The 6,075-nt window shown below is 55.1% G+C and overlaps 1 long non-coding RNA gene across 2 annotated transcripts; it reads right to left on the bottom strand.

Moving 5' to 3' along the window:
- Nucleotides 1–2,112: 2,112 nt before the first annotated feature.
- On the bottom strand, nucleotides 2,113–5,889 carry LOC112406258 (uncharacterized). 2 transcript variants are annotated; one of them, XR_003004519.1, is made up of 2 exons: nucleotides 5,722–5,889; nucleotides 2,113–2,841 (listed from the first exon to the last, which is right to left on the bottom strand). It is a non-coding gene; the product is annotated as an uncharacterized LOC112406258 (long non-coding RNA). The 2 variants fall into 2 exon arrangements; XR_003004520.1 differs by lacking the exon at nucleotides 5,722–5,889 and adding an exon at nucleotides 5,089–5,476.
- Between the last annotated feature and the right edge of the window lie 186 nt (nucleotides 5,890–6,075).

Genomic DNA, 6,075 nt, shown 5'->3' with positions numbered 1-6,075 from the left:
AGTCTTGAGGGGACAGTACGTAGAAAGATTGTCGGTGGACAGGTACCATCACAGAACTGCCTATCAGGGCACATAGGGGAGACTCCTAAGGGCAGGGTTTGACTAGGCAGGGGCTCGCTCTTCTCCAGCCTGGAGTGTGAGCCATGGATCGAGGCTGAGTAGAACCGGAGGAGCCTGGGGAACTGCCCTAGGTGGCAGCTGAAGCTTGGGGTATGGGAGCTTCCTGTTAGCCACAGCCGTGCGGACCAAGACCCCGAGGACCAGAAATGGCCTTCTGGTTGGGCTGCCGTCTTTTGTCCTGTTTCTTACGGATACACTTGGCTGGGGCAACCCAAGCCCCGTTTGGGCCGAAGTTGCGGGGAGGATGGAAGGCAGACACTGGGAACCAGGGCTTTGCCCTTCAACCCCCACCCCCATCTGTTCCCACTCAGTAGGAGAAAAAAATCTTTAATGAGTCCACAACAATAAAAATAAAAATAGTTCTTCTCAGAGGAAGTAACCCTCTTTCTCCCATCACTTTGGGACACACGAAACTAAATAATAACCAGATTGCTTGGGTGTCTGAGACCCTCTGCTAAACCCTATGCCCCAGCGCTCAGTGGCCAGTGGAAGGATGTGGACTTCTTCAGATCTTTAGGGACCTTGGAGATTGAACCTGTGAGTCAGATAAGAACCAACCGTAAGGTCAAGTTCAAGGCATTACCTGTTCCCCTGCTTTAGGGAAGGGAGGAGGAGCTTGTGGGTGGGACAGGTGCCTCACCAAGCCAAGGAGAGAAATTAACCCCTGCCTCCACCTGGTAGTGATAGAAGGGGGTCTCCTGATACTTCATTGAAGCCTCAGTGCCTCCTCTAGACGGTGCCTGGAAACGTGATTAGTTGGCCATGATCTGCCAATAGACCATTTCCTAAGAACAAATTCTAGGAGATCTCCCGAGCTTCCCAGACAACCCATCTCCCAGGCTTACCATGGAGGACAGATGTACCTCCAGGATATGTCCCACTTGGAAAGAGAAAGCCCCCAAGTGGCGGCCTGGCCTCCAGCCCCGTGAAGGGCTTGATAGCCGTTTCCACCCTGCGTCCTCCAGCTGGCTCTTGCACCTGTGTGCAGTATGATCGCGGGGGTTGAAACGGTCTTTTGTATAGCTTTCTAGAAACAGGTGTGGCATTTAGGGACAGATGAAGGTAGAGGCTCAGACCAGCAAGAAAAAGCAAAAAATTTGGTGCCCTATGTGATCCACAGATACACAACTGTTGATCTTTGGGAGTGAATTTTGGTTTGTCAGGTGGGCCTTACCCCTCCCAGGCCAGCTGCCATGCAAGATTGCCAGGCCCACAAAAGCAGGAGCTGAGTCCTAAGAAGAGAAGGAGGGAGTGTTGATCAGAGAGGGAGGGAGAGAAAAAGAACCTGGAATGGAGTATTCAGAAGAAGGAAGTGAGAGGTCCAGTTCAGACCCCTGGTGGAGGCCTGAATTGGGGGAGAGTCAGGAACTTAACCAGCCTCCTTTCTCTGTGCTTTCCGAACTGAGTGCCCTCCAGTGGCACCTCAGCTCTTGCTCAGCTTAGGGGAGGTATCGGAAGAGGCGGGAGGCCGCAGAAGGGGAGACTCAGCTGGAAAGAGGCAGGAGACCGGCAAGCAGGAGCCGCAGGGAGATGGAGACGGATGGCTAGGGAGGAAACAGAGTGAGCAGACAGCCTGATGTTGGCATTCACACTAAGGGTTATGCACTGAGCAGTCACAGGGCTGCAAGTGGCACGGGGACTTCAGGTTCTCAGATTCCGGGACAATGAGCCGCTGCCAGAGGCCAAGCCGGCCCCGAAGAGAGAAGAAGGCAGCCTAGCAGCATGGCCAGTTGGGGTTGGAAACCCCGGAGCGTGGAGGCACTCCCTGCCCCCCAGCTCTATCCTCCCTCAGAGTGAGCGGGTGTTAGGCTGCCTATCAAGTGATGGTCCTTTCTGCTCACAGCCCTTGAATGACTCTGCTGGAAACGCCCCCAGCACGACAACACCGGTGCACGCTAACCGTGCCGAGGGTACCCAGCCTGGGCACTGCCAGCAGGCACCCTCCGGCTGCTGCCCAGACCCCTCGGCTGCAAGAAGAAGGGGAGGCGGCAGTGCTGGGCAGAGGCATCTGGACACACTTTATTCCCATATCCCGCCTGGGAAGGCGCGTGGAGTGCAGGGCTCCCGAATCCCCGCCACGGAGCACTCAGCCCGCCCGCCAAGGAGGGTCCGGGAGGTGTTTCCGAATCCCCCAACCCCCCACTCTTAGGGCCAAATCAAATGAAGTTTGGAAAGGCTTGGTCTGCTTTGCTGAGCAAATCGCCTTGTTAGCCGTTTCCGCCTGACAAGGCTGGCTCCGGCGCCAGCCTTCTCCTCTCCGGGTGGCCATCTCCAAATGCTGCGCGGGGAGCAACGGGTCGGCCCTGCGAGGGCTGCCTGGACCCTGAAGTTTGGAAAAACAAGAAGAGATTGAAATGGCTCCCTCCCTTCTCCGCAGACACACACGCACCGTCAAGCCGCCGCCACTTCCTGCCTTTGTTTTTCTTCCTCCAAAACATTTTTGGCCTCTTGCATTAGCTGCCATGGGGCTCCGGGTTGACGATAAAAGGAAATACACGCTGAAGACTTTTCTGGAGATGGCCTCACACCGTGGAGCTCCTGAGAAAGAACAACTCATGGAAAAACCAGTCTCCAGGGCCAATGTCACAGCCATGCCCATCTTGGACTCTTCAAAAATGCAACTTGCACTTGGCCTTCCAGGGCAGCCTTAGCGCCGCCCCCCCCCCCACGCCGTCGGGTGTTCTCTTGAGCCGGGTGGGCTCAGCTTGGCTGTTGGGCCTCCTGCAAAGCGGAAGAGTCAATTAGGCTCAGAGCAAAGTCAAAATCAAGGACCCGAAGCTCTGCCTCCCTAAGATTTGGTCTGATCCTCAGAGCTGCACCTACCTCCGAATAGCCCCCCCAAAAAACATTCACACCGCCAGTATATTCCAGGCAAGGGGGGCAGAAGCAGGCAAAGCTGGGAAGAGTGCGCAGCACTGGGGATCAGAGCATCCCCCTCCCGTCCCTGCCGGGGAACTAAAAGCATTCGCCGCTCCAGGCGGTTTCCCTTCTGGCATCAAGAGCCTTTATCCTCATCCATCTTCACAGCAACGCCCCCACTCACCCCCTTCCAGGCTGCAAGACCCTCCTGGCACCCCGCTTTGGTTCAGCCGAATTGCCCTTCCAGCCGCTCCTAGAGCGCCTTGCCCTGCCCCAGCCTTTCCTCGGGAATTCGCCTTTGTCTCCTGCAGACACCCATGGGATCCAGACTGACCAGCACCCTCTTGGCTTGGCTCTCAAGAACATGGGAGGCACTAGTTCTACGGAACGGCACATATCCCTATACCAACCTTTCTGTGGTGACCCCCCTCTCCCTGGCACCAAGGGGAAAACCGATCTAATGGGGAGAGGGGTTGCGTGCAGCTAGGGTAGGTAGCCTGGCGTCCCCCGCTGGAGGGCCACTGCAGCCGGTCTGCTCAGGCACAAGCTGAAGTTGACTGCCAACACTGCTATAAAACCCCAGGTCTGTCTAGGACAGTTTTTGGTTCTCCTAGACGCCCCCGGGTTCAATTATAGTCTTAAAAGCCCTAATACAAGGGCAAGAATTTGTTTGCCTTCACCCGGGGGCAGGGAAAGCCCCGCAATGGTGGCGCCTTTGTTATGGCAAAGTCACTGAAACCCCTCAAGCATTCCTTTTGTCCGAGGGTCGGGGTGGCGTGGACTGGGTGGGCTGCTGGGAGAAAGTTTGAGAGAGCCAAAATCAGCCAGGGAATGACTTAAATACTGCTGTTCGCAAACCTCTCCTCCCTTGTATATTCAGTCTTCAAGAAAGATGCTGTGGAGAAATAAATATTTTGCCTTGTTGGTCGCCGCTGGAAATAGAAGTTTTTTCGCTGCAGGGCAATCCTGTAACTGTGATTCCCAGCTTTAGGAGGTCTCAAGCTGCCCTTCCCAATGACCTTCCTTCCCACCAGACCTTTTCACTTACACCGATACTGCCCTCTGCACAAGCCACAGTGCCCAAATACGTCAAGCTGGAGATGCACAAATAATTTCAAGTTCAGCTCTCAGGGATTCAAGGGGCATGGAAGTTCTTGCAGCAAATCCTGAATAAAGCGTTCATTAAACCAATGTGTCGGAGTAGTTTGATTTGTGATACGCAACCCTGTAAAGGGTTGGAGCCACATAAATATAAATGCTAATAAATTAGTGTACTCCACTACAGAGTAATTACTCGATATTATTGATATTTACAGCGAGTATTCAAATGCAATGGTGGGCCATCATTTAGAGAAAATACATAATGAGCATATTTCTTTTGCAGTGCAATACACGATTAGATTTTGTTATTGTGTCAGTTACAGTTAGCTCAGCAATAAATAAATAAATCGATGTTGACACTTAAATACCAAAGATCTTAGAGGTTATACTCTAAATCTCCCCGAGATATATAAATACCTTCGGCTATTTCCTGGATGGGGAAAAGGAAAAGGTTATTCTTTTTCATTTTTCAACTTTCCTTCAGCGACATCCAGTTCCTTCCAAAAAGATAGGTGTGGGGAGGCCTCAGAGCTGGACCCCCTCCCAGTGCCTGGCCCTGCCTGGCTGCTCTATGCCCTTCTCTTCTGCTTCTCCCAAACATTGTTCATTCAGTCCTGCAGGATGGCAAGCATTTTTCACCATCTCATTTTTTTTTTCTTTCCTCTTCCCAAGAAAGCTAGACTCATACTAGCTGCTATGGCCTCTGTCTCTCTCTTTAGCTCAAACCTAGCCTTTTCAAAGCGTTCTTTTCACCCAAGGTGCTGGGAGGTTCAGAAAGACGTCTCTTTTCTTTGGCATTGTGTCCCTTCTGTGGGATGAGTAGCCGGAAAGGCACCGAGCTTCTGAGTTTCTGCCCTGCACATCCCTGGCTCTCAAGCTTTGCAGAGGAAAAGTGGCGTGTTACCTCTTTCTCAGCCACGGCTCCCTGGCCCTCGCCCCCTGCTCACTGCCCCCACTCTCCCTACAGCTCTGGAGCTCAGCTGTGGGCTCCCGGAAGGTGCAGCATACCCAGGAGAAGTCTCCTTGGATGTCAGCGCCTCTAAGGCAGCCCAAGGCTCGCCTCAATTCCATGGTTCCCCGAGTCCTCAGCTCCAGAAGACCAGGCAGGGGGGCGGGCGGACCAGTGCGCAGCGGCGCAGCTCCCACGCCTCTGGCTCTGCGGTGTCACTCCGAACCCCGGCAGACAGCGAGGAGGAGCGGGTTTCTCCAAGGGCAGGGCGTGGGGTGAGGAGGCCGGCAGGGAGAATGAAAGGGAGGTGGATCCCGGGTGAGACGAAGGGCTTTCCGGGACCTGCGGATCCCTGACAAACCGCGGGGGAAGCCGCCCAGGTTGTTGGCGGTTTAGGGACGGAAGGCACTAAAGCGCTTCGGAAGTGACCATGAATGCGAGCGTGTAATCAAGTCACCGTGCAAATCGGGCGAGCCACGAGGCAGGCACATCCACGGCTGCAAACCCTGTCCCGAAGGGGGTCCGGCCAAAGTCGGAGGCAGAGGTGGTTCCCAAAGCAAGCCTGTGGGAGGGGGACAGCGAAGAAGGAGGTGCGAACGCGAGCCTCCAGGCGAATAGATTCCAAGACCACGCACGGGCCACGCAGCGACGAGCTCCCACCCGGCCACCCCCAAGCCTGTGGCTTCCCTCACCCGGGGAGTGGTGGGTGGCAGGAGTTGAGCTCTCTCACCGCCCTCGGCGCACTCGAGGGCCAGGACCGTGCAGCTGAGCACAAGCAATTGGCACGGGGTAGCACCCAGCCTCGCCGCGCGCCGGGAGGCCCCCCCCAGCCAACATGAGTTACACCGGCGATTACGTGCTTTCGGTGAGAACACCGAGTGACGATTGTGCAGCTGAGCACAAGCAATTGGCACGGGGTAGCACCCAGCCTCGCCGCGCGCCGGGAGGCCCCCCCCAGCCAACATGAGTTACACCGGCGATTACGTGCTTTCGGTGAGAACACCGAGTGACGATCTGTTGCTTCCCCTGAGGTGGCTACAAAGAAA

The sequence above is a fragment of the Neophocaena asiaeorientalis genome, unplaced genomic scaffold (genome assembly GCF_003031525.2).
Source record: "Neophocaena asiaeorientalis asiaeorientalis breed wild unplaced genomic scaffold, Neophocaena_asiaeorientalis_V1.1 scaffold36, whole genome shotgun sequence".
Taxonomy (NCBI): Eukaryota; Metazoa; Chordata; class Mammalia; order Artiodactyla; family Phocoenidae; genus Neophocaena; species Neophocaena asiaeorientalis.
The sequence above is the reverse complement of the archived record's forward strand: the minus strand, read 5'-3'. Positions and strand labels throughout refer to the sequence as shown.